The sequence below is a fragment of the Monodelphis domestica genome, chromosome 8, assembly GCF_027887165.1.
Source record: "Monodelphis domestica isolate mMonDom1 chromosome 8, mMonDom1.pri, whole genome shotgun sequence".
Taxonomy (NCBI): domain Eukaryota; kingdom Metazoa; phylum Chordata; class Mammalia; order Didelphimorphia; family Didelphidae; genus Monodelphis; species Monodelphis domestica.
Window position 1 is genome coordinate 155,589,431 of NC_077234.1, and position 26,252 is coordinate 155,615,682.

Below are 26,252 nucleotides of genomic sequence, written 5' to 3' on the forward strand. Positions count from 1 at the left end.
CATTTCAGTTGCTGGATGGATTTGCAGTGTAGGAGCAACATAAAGCACTTGTCATAGTGCAATGGGCATAACCAAGGATCCTAGAAACTACATTGTTCCTGAAGTAGCCAGTCCACAAAAGTTCATTCCTAATTATACTATTTGCTCTTTTATATTCAGAGAAAAGAAACACAAAATCAAAAGAAGTGGCAAGAGATTTGACATCATGACTTAGAGCATGCTTAGCGCAGTGCCTGACACATGGCAGGCACTTAATAAAGACTCATTGGTCTGTTGACTGACCAACATGCTCCAGTTGCCATTTGTGAGCAGCTACCATTGTTATGGGGGAGGTGAGAGAAGCTTCGTCTCTCTCTCTGTGTCTTTTGAAGGCTGAAAGAAAGTCCCTTGCATTTGGGAGAAGAAAGAAGTTGCCCAAAGCATAGAAATTCCTTGTAAGCCTAGGTCTACTGGTGGACTCTTCTTCTTGACCCAGTGGCTAATCCTTGATGCATCCTCTTCTCCTTGTTGCTATCATGGGTACAGTGGGATGACTGCATCACTCCAAGCATTACTAGTATTAGCTCAGGGTCCTACACAGGGTGGGGGATCAATTGATCATCCCTATTATACTTATGTATGTCCATGTTATCTTTCCCCAAAGGATGTAAGTGTTATAAAGGCAGGAAGTGTTTTACAGTAGAGCCATTTATCTGAAGTTTCAATTATCTGTGGTCAGCCTGAAGCTCAGGAAGTGTACCAGCTGCAGAGCTCTGCCCCCCACTTCTGCTTTCACTTTTTTTTTCACGTATGTGTCTATGTGTTGGAATGGGGCTCTATGGAGCAACAAGCCATGACTTGCAGCAAGTAGAGAAAGTGCATATACTCTATATGGGGTCAGCAGGGGCCACAGCTTCAGTCATCCTGGTTGAGTCTTGAAATATATCCCCCAAGGATAAGGGGCCCCACTGTATTGTTGTTTTTGTATCCCAGCCCCTGACATTTTAATGTTTCTTGATTGATAGCAGACAAGATGGAACTATGTGGACAAGGTGATAGCACAATTAGCTTAATTGGTATCTTATGGACTAATTAATTTACCTTCAAAGAGTATATTTTAGTTGATGCCAATTTGGAGGAAGTTCTCTCCTGGTGCTAATGCAGGAATGTGTCTGACCAATTGTCTGTTCAAATTTATATTAATGACTTGGATGGAAGTATTTATGTCATGTTAGTCAATAAACATTTATTAAGCATTTACTAGGAGCCAGCCAAATGCTAAGTGACTTTGCTAAGTAACACAGAGACACACACGTATTTTCATTTGTTCCTCATGGCTCAGAAATGGAGATTCTATGATTATTCTCATTTAACAGATGAGGAAACTGAGGTAGAATTTATGTGATTTGCCTGACTAAAATATATCTCAGTTAGAATTTGAACTCAGGTCTTCTTGATTCCATGTCTGACACTTATTTTACCATTTGCCACCTAGTAGCCTATAGCAACATGACAGACATATTTTGATGCTCATATTTTAATGTAGTATCAGTTGTAAAGTTTAAAGTCCCATAGATCAAGCTGGATAGAACATTTCACAAAATCCCATGTTTGGAAAGTACATGAAAGACCTTCTGTCTTTCTGTAGCTTCTACCCTTTGCTCTCAGGGTAATGAGAGCAAACCTGTGGTACTTGGCACAGCACCAATCACATGCCAGATGCAATAAAATGAATGCTTTTTTCTTCATAGATATCTAAGCATCTGATACAGAGAGACCTTAAAATAAAAATAAAAATGTATAATATATGTATGTATTAATTTATCCTATACCTGTGGTTTTTGTCAATATGGGGAAATCCCAGAGTAGAAATTCTTTCTGACACTGTAATGTAATTTGTAGCCTTTGCAAGTTCCCTGGGGATACTGAGTGGCTAAATGATTTACTGAGGGCTGATATGTAGCATCAATGAGTCTTAAATTCAGATCTTTCTGGCTCCAAAGTCAGACCTCTGCACACTATGCCATTCTGTTTCTTAATTATAATAGCAATGATAACACACAGTCTATAGTCCTTTATGATTTAAAAAGCTCTTTAATTGCACCAAGTCCCTCTGGTAAATAAGAATAACATTCAGTCCTTGGGTTTGATTTTGGTTTTTGTCTTTTCATTTTGAGAAGGACCAGTGATGTCATGGAGTGATAATCCTGGGAGTGGGTGAATTGGCTTTAAGTGAGGCAGAATAGAACAAAGCCACCAACCTCATCCTCTAAGTCCAGTGACAAGTCAAAAGTCAGGACGACTGGAGATGACCCTGCATGCAGAGTATGGACTTGGCATCTTCCATGTCTAAGCAAGCTCTAAGCACTCCACAGTGCCTGCTTCAGCTGCTTTCTTGGCCATTAGAACAAACTGTTATCTACGTAGTGTGCCGGGGGAAGTCTTCACGGTCTTAGACATCCTCCTAACTCTGACAGATTTGAAGTTGAGACGATTTTACCAGGGTATGACTGCTGGGCATGCAGTAGCTTCTTGGAGCCACAGGGGAAAACTTGGCGAAATTAAAGGTGGACATTAAAAGTAGAGGAACAGCCCTGAAGCTCCTATATCTATGATTTTTATAAGTAAAGAGGGAACTACCTATGCCAATGAAAATTATTAACCATCCTGAACCTTTTTAGTCTTTTAAAATTTTTATTTTCCCCAATTACATGTAAAAACAGTTTCCAAAGTATTTTATTTAATTCTCTTCCTTTATCCCCTGACACCCTCCACTTTGAAATAGTAAAGAATCTCATATAGATTTTATATGTGAAATTATGTAAAACATTTCCCCATATTAATCCTTTTGTGGAAAGAAACTTGACTAAAAAAATTAAGAAAGAGTGAAAAAAGTTGTCTTTGCTTTGGATTCAGACTTTATTGGTTCATTTTCTTTTGAAAGCAGCTTGCATTTTTTTTTATCATGAGTCCTTTGGAGTAGTTTTGGATCACTGTATTGCTGAGAATAGCTAAATTATTCATAGTTGTGCATTGTACAATATTCCTGTTACTGTCTATGATTTTCTCTTGGTTCTGCTTAATTCACTCCGCTTTAGTTTATGTAAGTCTTTCCAGAATTGTCTGAACTCACCCTACTTGTCATTTTTTATAGCACAGTAGTATTCATTACAATCATATACTATAACTTACTCAGTCATTTCCCAGTTGATGGGTATTTCCTCATTTTCTAATTTTTTTGCCTCCACAAAAGAACTGCTTTAAATATTTTTGTACATATAGATTCCTCTGCTTTTTTAAAAATCTCTTTGGCATACAAAACTAGTAATAGTTTTGGTGGGTCAAAGGTTAATTACTGTTTTATAGCCCTTTCAGTATAGATTCAAATTGCTCTGCAGAATGATTGGATCATTTCACAACTCCACCAACAGTGCATTAGTATCTCAATTTTCCTATATTCCCGCCTAGTTTTGTCATTTTTCTTTTTTGTCATAATTGCCAATCTTGAAGGAAAGGAATGCTACCTCAGAGTTGTTTTAATTTGCATTTCTCTAATTAATAGTGATTTAGAGCACTTTTGCATGACTATAGAGAGCTTTAATTTCTTTGAGAACTTCATGTTTATATCCTTTCAGTATTTATCAATTGGGAACTGACTTATATTTTATATATTCAACTAATTTCTCCAGATATTAGAGAAATGAGGACTTTTTAAAAGAGACTTGTAAAATATTGTTGTTCCATTATGATTACTGTGTATTTCTCTCTATCCTATTTCCCCCTGTTTAGTTTCTGGCCACTAGCTCCCCCAAGATTCCCTCTTTCGTATCAGACTCAATCCCCATTTTCTTCTCCTTTTCCCCCTCTTACTTTCCTGTAGATTGACAGATATCTATAGTCAATCAATTGTGTATGTTCTTCCCTCATTGAGCCAGTTCTGATGAGAGTAAGATTCACACGTTCGCCTCCCCATCTTCCCCTCTACTGTGAAAACTCTTTCATGCCTCTTTTGTGTGTAATAATTTACCCCATTCTGCTTTTCCCTTTCTCCTCCTCCCAGTGCATCCTCTTCCTCATGCCTTAATTTAATTTTACTTTTTTATATCATCCCATTATATTCAACTCACACCCTTGCTCTCTGTCCACGTGTACGCTTTCTAACTGCCTTAATCATGACAGAATTCTTTGGCATTCCCAAGCCATCTCCCCACATAGGGATGTAAATAGTTTAATCACAGTGAGTGGCTTTTGATTTCTCTTTCCTATTTACCTTTTAATCTCCCTTTTGAGTCTCATATTTGAGAATGAAAGTTTCCATTCAGCTCTGGTCTTTTCTTCAGGAAACTTTTTAGTCTCAAGAGTTTCCTGGAGCCCTAAAAGGTTAAATAATTTTCTATCATCATAGGGCCAATTTGTGTCCTAGATAGGACTTGAAAACAAGTCTTCCCAACTCTGGGGCTGCCTCTGTCAATCTACAGAAGCACCCTGTCTCTCACTGAGATCTGGGAGCTATAGTTTATTTTCCACATCTTAAAGTGAGATGAAGTTGAACCAATTTTCTTTCCATTATCTCATCCGTGGGTAGCTCTCTGTCTCTCTGTCTCTCTGTCTCTCTGTCTGTCTCTCTCTCTCTGCCTCTCTCTCTCTTTCTCTTTGTCTCTCTCTCTCTTTCTCTTTGTCTCTGTCTTCCTCTCTGTCTTCCTTCCTTTCTTCCTTTCTTTCTTTCTTTCTTTCTTTCTTTCTTTCTTTCTTTCTTTCTTTCTTTCTTTCTTTCTTTCTTTCTTTCTTTCTTTCTTTCTTTCTTTCTTTCTTTCTTTCTTTCTTTCTTTCTTTCTTTCTTTCTTTCTTTCTTTCTTTCTTTCTTCTTTCTCTCTCTCTCTATTTCTCTCTCTTCTTTCTCTTTCTCTCTCTCTTTCTTTCTCTTTCTCTCTCTTTCTCTTTCTCTCTTTCTCTCTGTCTCTGTCTGTCTGTCTGTCTGTCTGTCTGTCTGTCTGTCTGTCTGTCTCTCTCTCTCTCTCTCTCTCTCTCTCTCTCTCTCTCTCTCTCTCTCCACTTTAATAAAAAAGCACATAGGCTTTAGTAGTCGCCCCAGACTGGAAGTCCAGCCGCGAGGCAACCAGAACAGGGCACAAAGCAGTAGTATCCAGTGCTGGCATCGGTTTGCATGCACATTGCTGAAAGTACTTATTTGTGGTATAGCGTAGTCAAATTGAAAGATCATTTTCCTTGGTAGAACTGCGGTAAAGAAAATGAGAGAGCACAAATTTATTTTAACTACACCAGCCGTGGAGCAGCTATAAAAAGTACCCAATAGAAAAGCTATAAAAATGCAAAGGTAGCAAGCAGAGCGGCCTTAGCAAAGCAGGTTCTGAATGCAGATGCTGCCTACGTGGGCATGAATCAAGTAGTTAACTCGTCTTAGAAGAGACTGTGGTGGGAGGGCAAAAGGAAGCCCCAAGAACTTGTCCTAGTTCACTTCCAATAAACACAAGGCCTGAGAGTAATTAAGCTAAACCTGAAAGAAAGCAGGCTAGAAAGGAGCAGGAATTTCAATGAGGCCTTCAGGAGGAGACCAACACTTCTTTAGTCTGCAGATGGCCACTTTGCCTTTGTATGCACTACAGCTGATGCTAGAAATGGGGGAACAGGCTAGTCCCCTCATGGAGTATTTAACAATAAAACTCGACTGGGTATACTAAAATGCGTTCGTGTTCAGGGACTCAGAACAAGGGGGAGACTGGCCCAGTGTGCTAACTATTAGGCACTGGGCTGGCTTGAGGGAAAATTGAGAAGGAACTAAGACTTTTCCAGACACCCCCCCCTGTTTATTGACTCTTTCTCTACCTTTCAGAAGCCACAAGCAATCCCAGGCAAGGAGCACATTCTCTTGGCCTCGCTGCAGGTGTCTCTTAACTTCCCTACTTCCTTTATTTCTTCCTTCTTCTGTCTCCAACCCATTGTTTTCCTTTCCCCCCTCTCCTTCCACTCCCCAATCCCAGGTCCTGACCACTGTGTGACATTGAAAGAGTGATTAATTCTCAGGCACTTTAAAACAAACAACAAACCCAAAATGGGAAGCAATCAGGGAATGCTGCTTCTGATTTCTCTTGTTCCTCTTCTCCTTCCCTTTTCACCTTTAGCACCATTTCTACCCTCCATGCTGGCATGGAAGTCTCTCAGCCATCTTTTTTTTTTTGCCCTGGAGAAAAAGGATAGAGAATCCATCCTGCCTTTTCCAAGGAGGTTTTGGAAAATGGCATTTTTAAGGAGAGACAGAAGGCCTCTAACAGCTGGAGGGGCCACCAAGATCAGCTAATCCAGCCCCCTCGTTTTAAAGCTGAGGAAGCTGAGGCCCAGAGAGGGAAAAGAGATTTATCCAAGGTGACTGCTTAGAACAGAGGAATGATTCACTCATGTTGGAATTTCAAGCTTCCAGGGCGAAATATTTTTGGCCAGGAGCTTTCCTGGCAGCCTTCAAACCATATCATTCAAGTGGCTGCCCACTCTGCTTAGGCATAAAGCTAGCCTTGATTAGAGGCTTGGGGTAGCAGTAATATGTGGTCTCTGAAGAATTTTTTTTTTTATTTTAGTCGTCAGAAGGAATTTTGAAGGTATGTTTGGAATCTGGCCAGTGGGTATAAGTCCTATTGATATTTGTAAGTGAAGGTAGAACATATTGAAGATGACTGAAACTGTTCCTGCTTTGGAATGAGAATTGTGTTTTGAGATATTTGTTTCTTTCCAAAACACCCTAATATTGTGATGTTTATAAAAATCATCCAGAATAACAGGAAACTTGAAAAAATTACAAATAATTTCTTATATATAATCACAGAATGCTAAAACTTTTAAGAAATTTTAGAACGAATCTAGTCACTGATTTTAGATGAAAAAAAAAAAAACTGAGGTCTAGAGAGATAAGTAATTTGGCTAAGGCCAGACACTAGCTGTTGGAAAAGTAGGATGAGCTATTTTTTTGGTGGCATTAATATACCAAATAAAAACATAAGCAACAAAAACAAAATTTATTAATTAAGATTTATAAATCAGCCAGCTGTGTGACCCTGGGCAAGTCACTTAACCCCCATTGCCTAGCCCTTACCACTCTTCTGCCTTGGAGTCAATACATAGTCAATACATAGTATTGACTCCAAGACAGAAGGTAAGGGTTTAAAAAAAAGATTTATAAATCATGATCTGAAAATATGTAGCTAATTTCCTTCTCCTTTTCTCATGAACTATATTGTGTTATTTGTAGTAACTTCTTCAAATCTAGGAACTAATAGGTTGTTTTTTACCTTCTTTCTTCCATTTGATAAATATTGATTTGTTCTGTGTTTCTACTGAAGCTTGAAATTCATATGACTTTATATGCTAGAATGATCAATTCCGTTGACATTATACTAGCTATAGGATTTCCCCCCCTTTTTAATTGCTGTTGGAAAATTTGGGTTGGTAGTTATGAAGATAACAATGTCACTTGATATTTATTCAAATTCTTGATGATCAAATAGAATCAGAAAAGGCGATGAGAGAGTCCAAAATGTATCCCTTAAATTAATCTTAGCATTACTAAGATTTAGAGCCATATAGGATCTCAGAGGTTACCTGGACCACATATTAATACCTAATTTATGCTTGTTTGGTTGACAGATTGAAACCAAGACTCAAGAAAAAGAAGTAACTTACCCAAGGTTACACATGATGTCATGAGCAGAGTTATATTTTGAAACTTATATGAACTCTTCATTTTATGGTATTGCCATTAGTCTTATTTAATGGAATCTTAGAATTTCAAATTTGAAACAGAACTTGGACATCATTCAAGTTGATTCAATGAATGCTTATTGAATTAAATTATAGTAATCACCTAATTCAAATCATTATTCTTGGCCTCTTTCCTTCTGTCTTTCTTGGAAACAGAGGGATGTTGATCGCTGCTCCCTATACAGTATCTAGTCATCGTAGCACTGGACATATATCAGTGGAGTGATCTGAGAGGCAATGGAGGGACTCTATCTTACTCTTGTTGAATCATGAGACCTAAAATTCTTCCACTAGAGAGTCATTCCTTTATGATTTAAATGATTTAAAACAAGGTATTCGGTCCAAATGAAAATATTTCTAGAGAACTCTCCGTTCACACTTACTGGGGATTAAGCTGTCCGTTTTGAGAAAGGCAGGAAGAAGTGGAATATGAGGTCTGGAGAACAGAAGATGTTATATGGGTGAGAAATGGCTTGAGTGGAACATTCTAGTATGGAATCCAGGGCAGGAAGGAGGCAATATGAGGTCTTATTTGGGGAAGGAGGAGTCTTCCTGAGAGATTATGGATGAGTTTGAAAAGGATGTTGAAGGGTAAGGAAGATCAGGTTCTCCTAAATACACTACTATTTTGCTTAGAGTTCTGACACTTTTAACTCTTTCTCCTTAGAATGAATGGAGGACCATTCACAGACAATGGACGTCAGATTCATGTATTAAAATATAAATAATAACAACAATAGTGGATTGGTTAGGATTAATACAGTGCTTTAAGTCTCACAAGACAATTCATATATTTTATTACATTTGATTTCCACGGCATTTCTCTGAGGAAGATGCTATGTATTCAGCTAATATATATGATATAAATCCCTCAGTTTATAGGTCAGGAAAATAAGGTTAAGTGATTTACTTAGGGTCATACAGTTAGCAAAAGTCTGATAGGAATTCAAACTCGGGTTTTCCTTACTCGAATATATATTGACATATATCTTAACACTTTCTTTTTGTTTAAAAAGAATAATACACAGCCAGATGGGAATTGCCATGATGATTACATGCAAATATATTTTGTGCAACCCTGAAAAGGGCTGTGAAACTAGAGTGTTCATGGTGGGACCTAATCCATGTGAGCTGATAGTGCTTGGATGGTTAGAAGTGAAGCCCATCATTGGCCATCCCCCATGGAAGATGGAATTCAGCTGTGCGGTCTCAGCTATGTAGGCTTACCTTAGGCACCATCTATAGGACAGAGCTGTAATCATCCCCAAGTCCCCCTCTTCATAAGAAGTGGGAGAACGGGATCATGGACCTGCATTCCAATCCATAGCCATGCCATGGGAGCCCTTATTGCCTTCCTTAGCATGTTAGGAGCTGGAGCCCTTTAAAGCAAACAGAAAAGAGTCATGGAATAGGTTAATAGCACACTTTAAGATACTGTAAACTTCTTAGGGGAGGATGAAAAATAAGGGATAACTAGAAAAGGAAGGAGAAAGAGAAGAATGGCAGCACCAAGAAAAATCCATCCTGAGGATGGCAGCCTAGAAGAATGGATCTGGACACTAAAAATGAGATCAATCAGAGGAATGTCAGGGAGGAATTTATTTTCTCTCTACATTATATTATGAAACTTATTTTTTCCTTCAGGTACTTATTTGACTCTATCTTCAGTTCAGGTGTGGGTTGAACCTCCAGAGCTTTTCTTCATTGTCCTGCCCCAATGGAGTCTGCCAGAGATCCTTTTGAAAACAAGGGCTGTAGGGATAGTCATTAAGTGTGATTGAATATTTTTTTAATGAGAAATGAGTCAAGTATTAAAACAATAATGATGCTAATAAACTACCTTTGTAAATAACTTCATTGCTTCTGAATTTTTTTTTGCAAAGAGAAGCTAAGATATTTCCTATTATTTAACTTCTTCATGTTTTTCATAAATTTATTGTTATGCAAGGCAGCTATGTGGCTTAGTGGGTAGATCACTGGAATTGGAGTCAGGAAGTCCTCAGTTCAAATACTGCCTTAGATACTTTTTAGCTGAATAATTTTAGGTAAATTACTTAATCTCCAACCTGCTAAATTTCCTCATCTGCTAAGTGGGGGTAATAGCACTTGTATCTCAGGGTCATGGTAAGAATCAAATGAGAAATATATATATACAAATGACTCTGCAAAATTTAAGGTACTATAAAAATGCTAATATATTTATATGAGCTTTAATGAGAATGGGCACTAGTTATTTATATACAACTAGAAAAAATAAAATTTCAGCAAGAGGAAAAATAATAAGTGACATCAAGGGGAAAAAAAAAACATTTTCATCTTATCTCACCACAAAGGGAATACCCTATTGCAGAGTTGTTACAAGCTAGCAAAATTAGAAGTAAACATAAGAATCCAGTGGTATGTTCAGCTGTTGTATCTGGAAATCAAGTTATGGCTTATCTAAGGATCCTAATCCATGAGATCATGGAAAATAGTCTGAAAGAATAGAAAGAAAATAGTCTGAAAGAATAAGAGGAAAATAGCCTGAAAGCGACAGCAATTAAGGGTGAGAAGAAGGAGATCACAAAAATGTTTTCTAGGGTAAGAAGCTAAGAAAAACAGTGAGTTGGTGATAGGGTTAATTTTTGGTTTTGTTTTTTTCCTGATAACAGTATAGATCAGAAGTTTGAACTTGGGGCCTAAACAGGAAAAGATCTTATTCCTCTGGAGACTGAAAGTGGGCTGAAAAAAATCATTCAGTCTTGTCCTGAAGGGTAGAAAATAAAAATCCTAACACAGAGTTGCAAGCTAGAAAAAAAGGATTTGGGGACTAAAACTGTTATTGATCAGGGAGGGTACCTGGAAGGAATTGTTTTTCTCCTCTAAATCTGAGATAAACTAACTGAGCAGTCTGAGTTCACACCTATTGTTTACCTCAGTTTTATCTAGTTTCTGTTCACAAGTGCCTTCACATATTTTAGTAAAATGCATTTTTAATTTTGAACTGACTTGAACTTGACTATATTTGCTAGACCATGCAGGGAAAAGATATGCCCTCAGAGAAAACAAGAGGTTCATACTCAGAGGCACAGTCTGATGGAAAAATCATTCTTATTTTTTAGGCTTTAGTGAAGTGAATAGTGAAAAGTATAATTAGACAAGAAACTAACTTGGGGAAGAACCCTTGGATTCAAGTACCTGTAATCTTCATAGGCAAATCTTGGGTTCAAATTCTTGCCATCAGTGAACTTTATTCTTGGTTTCCTTTGCTATGATTCTATTGTCCTTTCCTTCAAGGTTTTATGGAACTTTCTTTTGTCTTCACGCCCATTCCTCGGCATAGTGCCTGGCATCTATAATTGACTCTTAAAGGTTTATTGATTAACTCTTCATTGACTCACTGACTGTTCCTATGAATTTTTCCTACATTTTTTAGTTCTTTCTCAAGGGCTAACCCCTAAGTTAGTAAAAATGGATGGAAAAAAGATGACTATTATCAGAGTTGTACACAGGGATTGAATTCCTGTGATAGCAGTGTTAGAGAAGGACAGACTTTTAAATTTGACAACTCTGGAATTAGATACTGTAATTATTTTATAATATATCAGTTAATCAGCAAGTATTTATTAAGGGCCTACTGTAGGCATTGTGCTAGGTGCTACAGATATAAATTCAAAGAACAAAACATGCCCTATTCTGGAGAACTTTCTTTTATTGGCTTGGAGCCTTATTGAAAGCAAACGATAGTTTGTAAATGGAAAAAAATAATACCAGAAAAAATACTCTATTTTCCTATACTAATTTTAGTTATTAGACAAAAAAATTTTTTTTTTGTGAGTCTTGGAACGTATACATATACATGTATAGATATCATGAATACATATCCTACAATTCCCATTTTTATCAATAATATATTTTTAAAGATAAAGCGTGTTTAAGTTCTTTGGATAATATAGATTCTTTTACAATTCTTCCAAACATTCTTCCAACAATAAAAAGACTAAGCATCTGGGCAAAATGCCCAGAACACTCTCACTACAGGAGAATATTTCAGAACTAGGGCCATTGTGGAGAATAACTTATTTCACCAAAACAGCATTTTTTTTTGTAACTGAGAAAACTAAGGTCCTCATTCATTTGCCGTTTTAAAACAATTCAGATGATACAATGTAGGAATTGATAAGTTCTATCTCTTTTACTGATATCTTTCTGTACAGCTGGCTTTAACTTGCTCATGGAGTTTTTACCATAAAGGTTGAAAACATCAATAAAGCCCTTGTGCTGCTTTAAATCTATCTGGCAGGTTTTAAGCAAGTCTTCCTTGAATCAGATGGTATATGGTTTTGTATCGCTATCCCTCAGAATTTCTAAATTCCTTTGGCTGTTCATCCCTTTCCCTGTAGAAGTCTGGTAATAATTGGTGAGATTACATTAGCATCACAGAATGTACTAGGATGTAAGTTGTTTGGTTCTGTCAGGTTGCATTTCTTTGTCCTCTGTTCATAAATCTTCCATAAAATTTGTTGGTTTCTTTATTATTTATTTTTGTTAAATTGATAAAATTTGTCATAAATAATAAATAATATACATGTAATATTTAACAATAACATTATATAATAAATAATGAATAAATACAAATAATAAATAAATATAAAATAAAATAAAACATAATAAAGAATAAATAATAATGGCTTCTTGATATATTTTGTTCTATTTTTATTTTATAAGAAATATGATTGGGCCTTATAAAATATTCCTGTACTTTTCAGCAATTTGAGGGTTAAAGGGGGGGATAGATAAAGCTTTTAATTAGTGTTTACTATGTAGGAGATGTGGCAAAATAGGGACACTAATACACTGCCGGTGGAGTTGTGAAATGATCCAACCAATCTGGAGGCAACAAAGGGCTTTAAATGACTGCCTGCCTTTCAATCCAGCTATACCACTGCTTGGTTTGTACCCCAAAGAGATAATAAGGAAAAATACATGTACAAAAATATTTATAGTCACCCTCTTTGTAGTGTCAAAAAATTGGAAAGTGAGGGGATGCCCTTCGAATGGGGCATGGCTGAACAAATAGTGTTTAATATGTGCCAAACCCTATACAAAGTACTAGAAATACAAATGAAAGGGGGAAAAAAAGGATCCTTCCCCTAAAGGACCTTATCTTCTAATGGGAGAAGACAGCACATAAAAGAGAATTGGAAAGTGGGATAATACTCAATGAAAGAGAGTGGAAAATGGCCAGAGTATTGATTGGACTTGGAGTCACCAAGGTCTGGGTTCCTATCTTGCCTTGGACACTAGTTGGGTGGCTGTGGGTGAGGACCTCAACTTCTCACTCTTGTAGTACCCAGGGTATAGTCGTTGTTATCAGGCTCAGTTGAGGTACTTTTGCAAATTTAAAAGCGTTTAAAATTTTTTTAAAATCATATAAATATCTATTATTACTTTGTTCTGATGATGCTTCCATTGTTCTGTTTTTAGACTTCCTCTTCTAAAACTGTCTTTAGAATTGATGACATATTGTGTGTGTGTGTGTGTGTGTGTGTATCCTTAACTTTGACGATATATTTAATTTTGAGATATGATTAAGAATTGTGGGGATCAAGGCTAATGAATAGAATCAGTTAGAAATTTGGTATTTGATATTCCGAAAAAGTAGGGCATCTAGGTGGCACAGTGGATAAAGTGCCGAACCTGGAGTCAGGAAGACCTGTATTCAAATCTAGCCTCAGGACACTTATTATCTGTGTGACTCTGGGCATATTATTTAATTCTGTTTGCCTTAGTTTCCTGGTCTGTAAAAGGAACTAGAGGAAGAAATGGCAAATCACTCCAGTATTTTTTGTCAGGAAAAACCCTAAATAGGTCACAAAGAGTTGGACTTAGCTGAACAATAACTAAAAAAAAAAATGTTTATAAAGAAATTAAATAGAAACATGGTGTAACCTATAAACTGGCTGAGAGGCTATCCAAAAGGGGATCTCAAAAAAAAAATCACTGGCAACATTATTAGACTAAGTATACAGTCATCTACGCCAGTTCTTCTCTGCCCCTTTCTCCAATAGCAGCTGCTGCTTATTGGGAAGAAAGAGGGAAAAGGGGAGGGGGCACATGTTGGGGGTACCTTCTAGCTCCAGGGCTGCAGCAGGCACCCCATTTTCCAGATCTACTGAACGCAGTCATTATCTCCTTTTTGATCTTATACTCATCCTTTCTGTTGGTCTCTTATTTTAATTTCAGAAGCTGATTTAGTCAAATGTTCTGTTGCCTCTGCCCAAACTCTCTCATTAGCAAAGTCCTTTCTTGGCTTTCTGGAAATTGGTTGACCTGTTGCTCTTGGCACGTGGCTCCAACTCCTGACAAAGTTTGGCTCTGGCTTTCCGATACCATTGACATATTCTTTCAGCTTTCCTGCTCACATTTAGAAATGGATTCTTTTTTGTGTGTGTGGAGGAAGTAAAAGACAGGGCAGGCTCCAAAGCAGGAGCAGACAGCTGTTTTGTTCCAGGCTGGCAGTTGGTCAGTCAATAATCATGTATTCAGCACCAGGTTCCTGTCACTTCTGAGTTCTGGGGAGGCAACAAAAAAGGGCGCGTGTTTAGCTCCAGTCCTTGGTGTGCTTATTTCATTTCAAGCCCACATTTTGACCGCGTCTCAAATCCTCCGCAAATGTAGCAAACTCTAATGAGGTCATCGGGATTATGAAGTATCTGTTGGTGCTGTCAAGCCTGTGGCTCTCCGTTCATTCGGACAGCTGCGCTAAGCCTAGTGGACTTTCAATCAGGCTTCATTGAACAACTCTGGGAGAGTCAGTGGATCCTAGAGTTAGAACATAACATCAGCCTTCGTATTCCTGCTTTAGGCAAGTGAAAAACCTGTCAACAGTTTGGTCAACTAATTGTTCACTTATCTCGGAACCTGTCAGCTACACCCTTAGCTTTTTGTCAATCTTTTTTCATTTGGGTAATAGGAAAATTTCCATTCCAGGAAGGCGGGGGAAGATGCATTTACACCAATATCACGCTCAGCAGCAAGGAACGCTTGAGAAGACTCCAGGAAAACACGGGGCCTCACTGCAAGATTCTTTGGAGGAGTTTACGCTCTGGGTCTGACTGCCTTGTGGGGAGACTTCCATCGAAGAATTTCTGTTGGAGATTTCCTCACCAAGCCACGACGGAAGGAGTTCAAGATGGACCAGTGTGGCACTGAATCCCATTCCATACGGAACAATGTTATAGCGCTTCTAAAATTGAGCCGTTAAAACATTCATTTTCCCTTCCCAGGTTAAAATGTGCAACAGGGAAAATGACTGGCATAACAGTCATATGAAGATGTTCTTTCTAAAAGGTTTAATACTCTCCGGGATTTTTTCCAAAATATGAGCTCATTGTAGTAACTACCTGTCACAAAGCCAGCGTTGTTTCGTTTTCTTCTCATTTTGTTTTTCCTTCACTTTCGTCATCGTCCTTCCAGCATCCTTGACTGATCAATGTCCAAGATGCTACGTGATACCCGATGTGTGCTTTATTAGGTTTTTATATGCTTTCACATCTGGACCATATATTATGGCTGTTTCTAATTCACCTTTTAGTTTAAAGCTTTGTTTTTGAGGTACTTGGGAATAAATCTTGAATGTTTCAGTGTACTGCTTAAAAAAACGAAAACAAAAAAGATATAATTTGAGAGGTCATGCAAGAAAACTGACAGAGAGATTTAAATTAATACTCTACTTCAAGGGGATAATAATGTATAAGTATTCCACGTGAGAAAGACATTTTCAAAATGACCTGGGGGGCAACATCAAGATTCAAACTGGATATGAATTTTCATCTTGTTAGAACAGCTTAGCTACTGACTGAATTGTGGTCTTGAAAAGAGATTCCATAAGCTTGGCTCCTTTTTTCTTGCCTTTACCTCTTGGTATATAACCTTGGGAATCACAGATATTGCATTCAGTTGTGGATGCCACCTTTGAGTAAAGACAACTCCAGGAACCTGGAGTGTTCAGAGGAACCCCAATTATCTAGTTCTTAACTGCTGTTCTGCCTTGGAATCAGCACTAAGTATGGCTTCTAAGAAAGAAAGTAAGAGTTTAAAAAATGTTTAAATAGAAAAAGTGAAATGGTTTTCCAATTGAAGCAATGGGTTCCCCTTAACTATGGGTCTTGAGCAAAGACTGAATTGACTGACTACTTATTAAATATTTGGGGGTATTCTTTCCCGTTCAGTTTTGAATTCAATTAAAATAGTGAGTGGCAGACCCTCAGGGGGATTACTAAACCATACATAAAGATCCCTGAAAACTTCAAAGGGATTTACATAACCACATTTCGACATTCTCTGTGTTCTATTTTGTTTCTATTTATTTTGTTAAATATTTCCCAATTAATTTTTTTTAAAACCCTTACTTTCCATTTTGGAGTCAATAAGGTGTATTGGCTCCAAGGCAGAAGAGTGATAAGGGCTAGGCAATGGGGGTCAAGTGACTTACCCAGGGTCACACAGCTGGGAAGTATCTGAGGCTAGATTTGAATTTAGGACCTCCTGTTTTTAGGACCCAATTAAATTTTAATCTAGTTCCATCACACTTGGGAATATCTTCAAAGGCAACTTATTTGTCACCCCTGGATTTAATGACCTTTAAAGTCTCTTCAAATATTTGATTCTGTGATTTTTTTTTTGGGGGGGGTGACTCTGTGGACATGTATGTCTATGTCGGAATTTGAGAAACATTGTCTTGGTAGGTGGAGATGATCAGACAATCAGGCAACAGTCATAGCAGCAAGCTTCAGTGACTTTGAGGTCTCTGTCCTGCATAGCTTGTCTCATTATTTAGATAGTTTTTGAACTTCCTTGGCTCCCCTTATTTTGAATATTAACCTTTGTATTCCTGACCATGATCTTGATTCTTTTTTTCCCTTTCCCCCCTTTTTTATATAGCATATTTTCCCATGTTTCCATGATTCATGGTTCCCTCCCCTACCCAGCTCTTTTCTCCCTCCTCCTGAAGCCAATGAGCAGTTCCACTGGGTTTTACAGGTATCATTGTTCAAAGCCTAATTCCAGGTTAATCATATTTGTAGTAGAGTCATGATCTTGATTCTTGCTTGCTAATGCCTATAGAGTCTTTGGAATTAGACTTCGTGTGTTGGTCTTGAATCTTGGCTTCGGCTGTATTTCAGAAGTATGGTGCGAAGAGAAGAACACTGGCTTTGTAGTGGAGACGTACATTTCAAATCTCAGGTCTGCTATGTATTATCTCAGGGGACCTCAGTTTCTTCAAGTGTCATTGAGGAGGATGGTTAGACAATTTATTATCCCACCTAGCTCCAGAGTCTATGCAAATGAAAAACTAGGCTTCTTAGCCAGAATCCAGATGCAGATTCCTAGAGCTCCTTAGAGAAAAGGCTAAGTCTCTTCACCAGAGAAAAGTCACTTGATGTATTTGTTAATATGAATTATATTAGGGCATATGTTATTGAAATTATTTAAATAATTTGTACAAAATTTGAGGCATCAAAATAAAGGAATCTATTCATAATCTTTCTATGAGTTGTTCAATAGTTGGATAAAAAGCGAAAAGTTTACATGTATTTCCTGTTACCAAACATTCATGGAACCTATTCTGTGGACCAAAGATATCGGTGATAGTGTTTTTAACTCCTTATTCTAAGTGTCACATGGACAACACTTAATAGTTAAAATTATATTGTTTGTTGGCTTCCTAATTATACACAAAACACATTTCCCTGAGTAGCAAATGGATAATAATCCCTGTATATCCTGAGGATAATTAATTCAGCTTGCGTTACATGTATTGGAAATGTGGAAATATACATATATATATATATATATATATATATATAAATAGTTTGTAATCAAGGAAGAACAATCAAAATGAACAGTGAACAAAAATAAGTGTTCAAAATGAAAATGTTGAAAAATCAGGGAAGTTTCTGTAATTTTAACACCAGAATTGGCTTTAAAATGAATCGTCTATTGAAATAAGTGTCCAGAATTTATCTTGTTTTTATGTTACAAACTTAAACTAGTTTAAGAATCCTGATTTGGGAAAGGAGCCCCTCTTGTGGTAGGATGATAGCATTACAGTTTAATTGCATTTGGGGGAATTTAATATTGCTAATTCTTTATATGTCATGTAAATAAAATTTTCTTAGGGTCATATTGAACATATTCAAATGTTATATAATATTGTATAATAAGTACATCATATATTCCATAATATAACTTTGTTGACAAGTAGAAAAACTTAAATTGTAGTAATACCTCTCCTAATTAAATCAAAACAAAACGAAACAACCACCAACACCACAAAGGTGGCTTACCTAAAATACTGATGGAACTAAAATGCAGATTAACATTTATTAGTGTTATAATGGTCCAAATAATTTTCAAATGTTTATTTTTCCATTTTATCACTGATTGATTAAATTTCTTAAAGGTATGTAGTAATTATTTAAAATTAATTTTAAAAGTAATGCTTATTTAAAATCGAGACTAAAGTTTTGAATATTTGACTGACCAGATGATACTAAGAAGGGTAGTATCAATAACAAATATCACCTTTGAATGAATCATTCAAAGAATTTTGGAAGAGTATTGTGCACTAGTACTCTTTTGTCACTTATCAATTATAGACCATTTTATACTTGACTTGTGTATATATGTGTATATTCACAAAATATGCTTAGATGTATGTATAAAACAGTGATAATACACATATGCATATATTTTCACACATAGGTGTATATATAAACATCCATATATACAGATGCATAATGTATCATTACTTAGAAGAACATCTATGAAGCATCTGTGAATCTAATCTTTCCAAATCAGAATTTTTGGTTTGTATTCCCTAGCAGTGACTGAAAAGGTATTCAGACACATCATGAAGATATATGCTTTGATGGTATTTCCACTACTTTCTTCAAGACTCATCTTCTTTTTTTCATATCCTCTTTAAAAACTATAGACCTTGATTGTTCCTCTTATGATTATTGGTCTACAAATAATTTACTCAAGGAAAATAATCCAGTACTTGAAGAAAATTATACTGCTACCATGTTTATATGTATCTTCTCTTCTTCTGGTTGAATATCCTAATTTCCTTCAACCAATTTCATATTGCATGGTCTTCATTCTTCTTCGCATCTTGGCCATCTTTCTTTTGATCTGATTAGCTTGTTTGCATCTTTTCCAAATGTGATGTTCACAACTGACTATAATACTTCAGAGGAATCATATAATATCTGAATATTTTGGATACTATGACTTCCTTCAATATAGTTGGATATTGTATTACTTTATTTGGCTGATATATTACATTTCCTCCCTTATATTGAGCTTTCTAATTTACTGAAACTCCAGATAATTTTCACACAAACTGTTTATGAGGAGACATGATGATGAGATCCAGAGGAAAACAGTTGGGTGGGAATGAAGAAATGACTGTCCTGGGTATCTTCTTTAAACTTTGGCTCTAAGAGGATTTCTCCATCAGTACTTGTTCTAATCAAAAGGAGAATAATGGATCCTGGGAGAAAAGTGTGTAGCCAGGTGGGAAATGAATCTTTGATTATTTAACTGAAACTTAGATGAACTGATTGATATAACCAGACATGCTTCTCAAGGTCTAATTGTTGACATTTTTGTGTTATGGTCTGTTATATTGAAATAAGTATTGACATTCCTATAGAGGTTTAGAGACTGAAAAAACTGAAAAAAGCCTGAAACTCGTTATCTCCTCTTCTCAACCTGTTGACCTCCCTGGTTTCTTTAAAGTCCTGAATAAATTTCCACTTTCTAGAGGAAATCCTTTGTAACCTCCTCTTAATTTCAGTGCTTTCCTTCTTTTAATTATTTTCTATTTTCCTTTATATAGATTGCTTTGTATATGTTTGCCTATTATTTCCCTCATTAGATTGTAAGCATCTTGAGGGCAGGGACCATCTTTTGCCTCTTTGTATTCCTGGCACTTAGCCCAATGCTTAGCAAATAGTAGGTGCTTAATAAATATTTATTGATTGATTGACTGTGTGAAACTGGGTAAGTCACTTAACTACTCAGAATTTTCAACAACTTTCTTAAGAATAGAAGTTATAGAAATATTGCTAATATCAATTGCTGGAGGGGTACCTTATCTTGGAATTTCTTCATCACTTCTCTCTCTTTAAATATCACAAGACATTTTACATACATTTTCTTCATCTGCTTTGTGTGTAATTGGAAATCTTATGCCTTTGAACTACATTTCCCAGGAGCCCACTGACTTCCTGTTGTTAAGTGTTGACACAGACAGGAGATAAATAGAGTGGTCTTCCATGGCTAGCCCTCTTTGCTTCCTGGGTTGTGACTTTGGTGGAGCAGGCTGTTTGAATAGGTAGATTAGCCATGGCCATGTGGTTTTATTTTGTTACCTTTTTATTTTGTTACTTCTAGTGATTATTAATAAATCATATAAGATATAATATTTGAAGTTATTGTATATTAATTTTAATTTTTACACTTGGTCCATAATTTCCAGGTTTATCTTTCTCTGGCCACACAATTCCTTAATGCTTTTCTGGTTCATCATCTTCTTTCACCTTTATTTGGAGACATATTCTAGAAAGCATAAATTTATATAAAATTGGAAAAGATTTGGTAGGGCAAAGCTTTGCAGAAAAACACCTGGAGGTCATAGTAGAGCACAAGCTCAATGTGATTTAATAATACAACAGCAATATTGTTTTTGAAACTTGTTTTGATACTGGGAAGAATTAAATTAACATGTCATACTTAAGTCAGAAAATATTCTTTCCCTGTCACTTTTTTTACAACTGCAGTGCATAGTAGAATAGTCTGCACTATTTGAAAATGAGATGGAAAATATGTTCTCTGATGAATTGATTTGTCACCCTTAGAATTCCCTTAATCAGGTTAAATTATCCTAAAGCATGAGAAATATTATTCTAAGAATTTTACAGATAAATCATTCTCCTCCACAAAGAACTGAAAAATGGAAAATTGTCTCAAATTGTAAAAAAGACAAAGTTCAACTAAAAATCATGGCATAGCTTATTGACTATAAGGCTTATTAGGAACAAGAAAAAGGTATCAAAAGAGGGTATGAAATTTTCTTTTCTGGATACCTTTAAAATAAAATCAGAATTCATGATTAATGATTTCACTTGCTGGGAGTAAAAATCTAGAACAAATGACTTCTTAGGATTCATTCCACTTTTTTTGATTGTAAGATTTTTTTGGTTATTCACTCCTTTGGGCTCCCTGTATGCTCTGAATGCTGCTAAGCTGTTTTCCAACCATTGTTTATCCATTCTTCCTCCTACTATTTGGAAGTCTATTTTATGAAAGGAAACAAAACATTATGAGGGGAAAATAAAACCACATTTCACAATTTATTAAGACATTATAATGAAAAAATATGTTTTTAAACATTCATTTACTTATCATCAAGTAAAACCATTTTAACAATCTGAGAATCCAGAGAAATATCAGGTCTCAGGCAGCTCCTTTTACTGTACACTAATCTCTGGGGAATTAGAACTGAAAACTTTACCAGCAGCTGAATCAGAAAAGTGATGGAAGCTGTCAACATGGAATACTCGAAGATATTTATTCATTACCACAGATTTGTTATTTTCCTGGAGAAATCCATGGTTAAGTTTACGCCTTCTATCTAGCAATTAGAAGTAATGTTTTTCTAAAAGGCTTTTATTAATGTTGAAAGTATTTATATTGGTGAACAGATAGTATATCACCGTCAAGAACTCAATTAATTCACCTGTCATATTGGATTCTGATGAGTGATTTATAGAAATAAAGTGATTATGAGACTCTAGTATTAGTTTTCTGGCCAGTCATAGTGTTTATAAAGAACTTCACTGGGAAGTTGCAAATTCGAGAATCCTAAATACTGAATGCATATATCCTTTGTCTTTAAAATTTTAAACAGGGAAAATACCACTAAGAGACCTGTAGGAGTGAGAATTTTGGAAACCCTTCTTCATAAAGTAATTTATTCACCTTCTTTGAGAGGAAAAATAGTTATATGCATTTTAATGATATAAAATGTTATCTAATAAATGAGATTAACAATAATAATATATCACCAAATATACAAATAGGTATATGATCTCCTTGAAAGAGATATTCTCTCCAGTGATAGAGTATATAATTCATCTATATCTCAACATCTTTTAAGACTCTTGTTCATATTAATATATTCATGACCAGGCATCCATTTATCTAATTATAATTCATGTCTTCAGCACATTCAACTTTGAAAACCGAAATGATGAGGGGTTAAGAGAATTCTGAATTACCTGTGAACAGCCAACTAGTATCTGAGGCAGGATTTGAATTCTGGTCTTTTGATTTTAAATACAGTTCCTCACACTTGTTCTCTACTCTTTTCATATGAAGAAACCTCATATTTCCAATGACATAACTTTTTCAAATACAGAGCCCATATTTTTTACATCTTTTGTTTTCTGAGTCTCTGAGTCCTACATGCATAGTTGGTGCTTAGCAAGTTTTCGAAGAGTGTATGGATATCCCAATGCAATTTGTGTCCAAGATATTCATTATATCTCTGAGATAAGTGGTTCTATGACTTTGTTAAATACCCAGGAAAGTCTGACATCTTGAAAATACTTAACAAATAAACATAAAATAAAGGTAGCAAAATGTCTTACATATTAACATCGAGGTTAATTTGCCCCCTCCAACTTTTTCCCTTTCTGTACTATGGTACCATTCTGCCCACTTTGATGTTTGTACTACAGGGATTTCAATATGTACAGCTACATATGTTTAAATTGTGGGTATTCATTTTGGTTCCAGGAGTTGGTGGGAGCTTGTAGACTGATTGAGAGGAAGCCTGTTGGGGAGTGTTTATCTTGATGGAGCCTCTGTTAATCAGTTCAAGGTCTCTCCTTCATTTACAGGTTCAATAAATCCATTTTATCAGCTCACCCAGGCATGTTTAGGATGGAGAGCTGATCTATGGTAACCAAACTCCAAAGGTTAGGTCACTTAATCACAGAATGAGAGCAAAAAGGGTGTCTTTCTATTTAATGGACATTTTTATCAAATGTCTTCTCTATTCTGGAGAAATGGTGAAATTTTTGTCTCAACAACTGAGAAAGTTGAATAGAACATTTTTCCCCTGGACAGTACTGGAGAAACATTCACAAATTATTTATGGTCCAACTCTCCTTTTTTATCCCCTGTATTCTTTCAGTCACCAAAAGCTTCTGTAATTATACTACATTGTATGAAGCATTAATTAAGTTATATTAGTTACAATCTAGAATTATATCTTTCTAATGAGTTTTTAGGGAGGCACTCTTGCCTACTTGATGAGATTTGGGAGATACTCCAGTCTCCTAAGCCACACTTACCCATTGTCTCTTGGGAAGAATAGACATCTTCCTGGGAAGAACACTATAATGGCTAATCTCATTCAAGTTGTATTGGCTATCATTAACTTCCTATTCACAGAGTGAGATTTTCTGCACTTGTCATACATTTTTGTACGAAACACCCTTTGGGACCTTCAGTGCCTAAAATGAATATCTGTCTTATTAAATAACAGAACTGAAGTTTTATAGTATCTTGAGATCTAAGAAAATCTGTACTGGTCTTCATGAGAGAAATTTGATACAACCAGAATGTTCATTATTAGTAGGGAAATGAAAATCGTTATTGAATTCCATTGTTTTCAGTGATGCAGTAATTGACAAAGTAGAAAAGTTAATGGAAACATCTTGTCTTCAGTGCAGAGGCAGGTTAAGATGTCAGTGTGTAGGGGGCAGCTGGGTAGCTCAGTGGATTAAGAGTCAGCCCTAGAGATGGGAGGTCTTAGGTTCAAATCTGGCCTCAGCCACTTCCTAGCTGTGTGACCCTGGGCAAATCACTTGACCCCCATTGCCTAGCCCTTACCACTCTTCTGCCTTGGAGCCAAAACTGGCTCCAAGACAGAAGGGAAGGGTTTAAAAAAAAAAGATGTCAGTGTGTAATATAATGCCTCTATAGACATTCTTCACTTTTCTATGTACTGACTTTTGTAACTGTGCTTATTCCATCTTGCTAAATAAAGATCAGTCCATCAATCAACATTAAGCACCCACAAAACCAGGCACTGTGCTAGGCACTGGGGAGACAGAGTAGATGAAATTGTTCCTATTTAAAAGAGTTTACATTTTAATAGGGAATATAACAAGGATGTGTGTCTATATGTATAAATAGACCTAAATATAAAGTAGTTAAGTACAAGGTAGTTGGGGAAAAAGGCAATAATAGCTAGAGGAATAGAGACTTCATAAATAAAGTAGGGTTTTTATATGTCTCTCTTTTTTTATTTTTTATTAAACCCTTACCTTCGTTCTTAGAATCAATACTGGGTATACTGGGTGTTGGTTCTAAGGCAAAAGAGTGGTGAGGGTTAGGCAATGGGGGTAAAGTTACTTGCCCAGAGCCCCACAGCTAGGAAGTGTCTGAGGAGAGATTTGAACACAAACATCCCGTCTCTGAGTCTGACTCTCAATCTGCTGGGCTACCCCGCTGCCCCCTTTGTATATGTCTTGAAGGAAAAAGAGAGAGACTCTCCTTGGTTGAGGTGATGAAGAAATGGGAAGACTTATATAAAAGCATGGAGTAGGAATGTCATATGTGAAATCCAGAGGTAAACCATTGAGCAGAACTGAGGACTATAAGAAGGGAGTATTTTGATCCAGATATCTGATATTTTTTTACTATTTTCTCTGAATTACAAATGAAAATAATTTTTATGATCATTTTTAAAAATTTTGAGTTCAAAATTCTTTCTCTCCCTTCTTCTCTACTCCTTCATTGAGAAGTCAGGTAATTTGATATAGACTATATTTGTAGTCATGTACACTATATTTCCATATCAGTCATGTTGTAAAAGAAAACAGAACAAAAAACTCTAAGAAACAGAAAACTTTAAGAAAATATACTTCAATCTCTATTCAAATTCCATCAGTTCTTTCTCTGGAGTTAGATAGCAATTATTTTTTCTGTTATGAGTCCCTAGGAATTGTCTTAGTTCATTGATTTGCTGAGAATATCCAAGTCATTCACAGTCAAACATTGTTATAATATTCCTGTTATTGTCTGCAATGTTCTCTTGATTCTTTTCACCTCAATTTGCATTAATTCATGTAAGTTTTTACAGGTTTTTCTGAAATCATCCTCCTTGTAATTTCTTATAGAACAGTAATATTCCTTCACAATCATATGCCACAGCTTGTCAGTCTTCCTCATTGATGGGCATCTCCTCAATTTCTAATTCTTTGCCAACCCAAAAAGAGATGCTTATAAGTAAGCATTTTTATACATAAAGTTCCTTCCTTCTCTTCTTCTCTTCTTAAAACATCTCTTTGGGATACAGATCTGGAAGTGATATTGCTAAGTCAAAGGTTATACAGAATTTTAGAACCCTTTTGGAATAGTTCCAAATTGTTCCAAAGAATAGTTGGATTAGTACAAAACTCTACCAATAGTACATTCATGTCCCAATTTCCTTATATCCTTGCCAACATTTGTTATTTTCCTCTTTTGTCATATTAGTCAATTTAACATATACAAAATGGTATCTCAGAGTTGTTTTAATTTGTACTTTTCTAATCAATAGTGATTTAGACATGGATTGAGAGTCAGGCCTAGAGATGGGAGGTCCTGGGTTCAAATCTGACCACAGGTATTTCCAGCTATGTGACCGTGGGCAAGTAATTTAACCTAGTCCTTACTGACTTTCTGCTTTAGAGCAAAAAAAAAGTTTTGATTCTAAGATGGAAGGTAAGCATTTAAAAATGGTGATTTAGAAAACTTTTCATATGACTACAGATAGTCCATCCCATCTTTATCAATTTACAATTTGTGACCTCTCTCTATTTATACTCCTTTTAACTGCTCTAGTAATGATAATATTATTAGGAGTTACAAATATGATCTTCCCATGTAGGAACATATACCCCTTTAATGTTATTGAATCCCTTATTTTGCCTTCTTGTTGATCTTTTTATGCCTCTCTTAACTCTTATATTTGAAAATTAATCAGATTTTGCATTCAGCTCTAGTCTTTTTGTCTGGAATGCTTGAAAGTCCTTTATTTCATTAAATATCCTTTTTTTCCTCTGAAAGATTACACTGTTTTGCTGAGGAGGTGACTCTTGGTTGTAATCCTAACTCCTTTGCCCTCCACAATATTATATTCCAAGCCCTACAATCCTTTAACGTAGAAGGATCTGAATATTATGTTATCCTGATTGTGACTCCATGATATTTGAATTTTTTCTTTCTGATTGCTTGCCATATTTTCTTTTTGACTTGGGAGTTGTGGAATTTGGCTATCATATTCCTGGAAATTTTAATTTTTGGGATCTCATTCAGGAATGTGATCAGTGGATTCTTTTAATTCTTATTTACTATCCAATGTTAGGATATTGGAGCTGTTTTTCTTGATAATTTAT

General features: G+C 36.0%; 1 protein-coding gene and 2 long non-coding RNA genes across 4 annotated transcripts in view; 2 read left to right on the forward strand and 1 right to left on the reverse strand.

The window, feature by feature from the left end:
* GPC5 (glypican 5) overlaps window positions 1-26,252 on the forward strand; it is a 2,135,463-nt gene that overhangs the window by 338,019 nt on the left and 1,771,192 nt on the right. The gene's annotated exons all lie outside the window — the stretch shown is intronic.
* LOC130455904 (uncharacterized) lies at window positions 8,786-14,731 on the reverse strand. Its single transcript, XR_008914171.1, has 2 exons — window positions 13,856-14,731; window positions 8,786-9,125 (listed from the first exon to the last, which is right to left on the reverse strand). It is a non-coding gene; the product is annotated as an uncharacterized LOC130455904 (long non-coding RNA).
* LOC130455905 (uncharacterized) lies at window positions 13,928-15,141 on the forward strand. The gene is made up of 2 exons (XR_008914172.1): window positions 13,928-14,597; window positions 14,723-15,141. It is a non-coding gene; the product is annotated as an uncharacterized LOC130455905 (long non-coding RNA).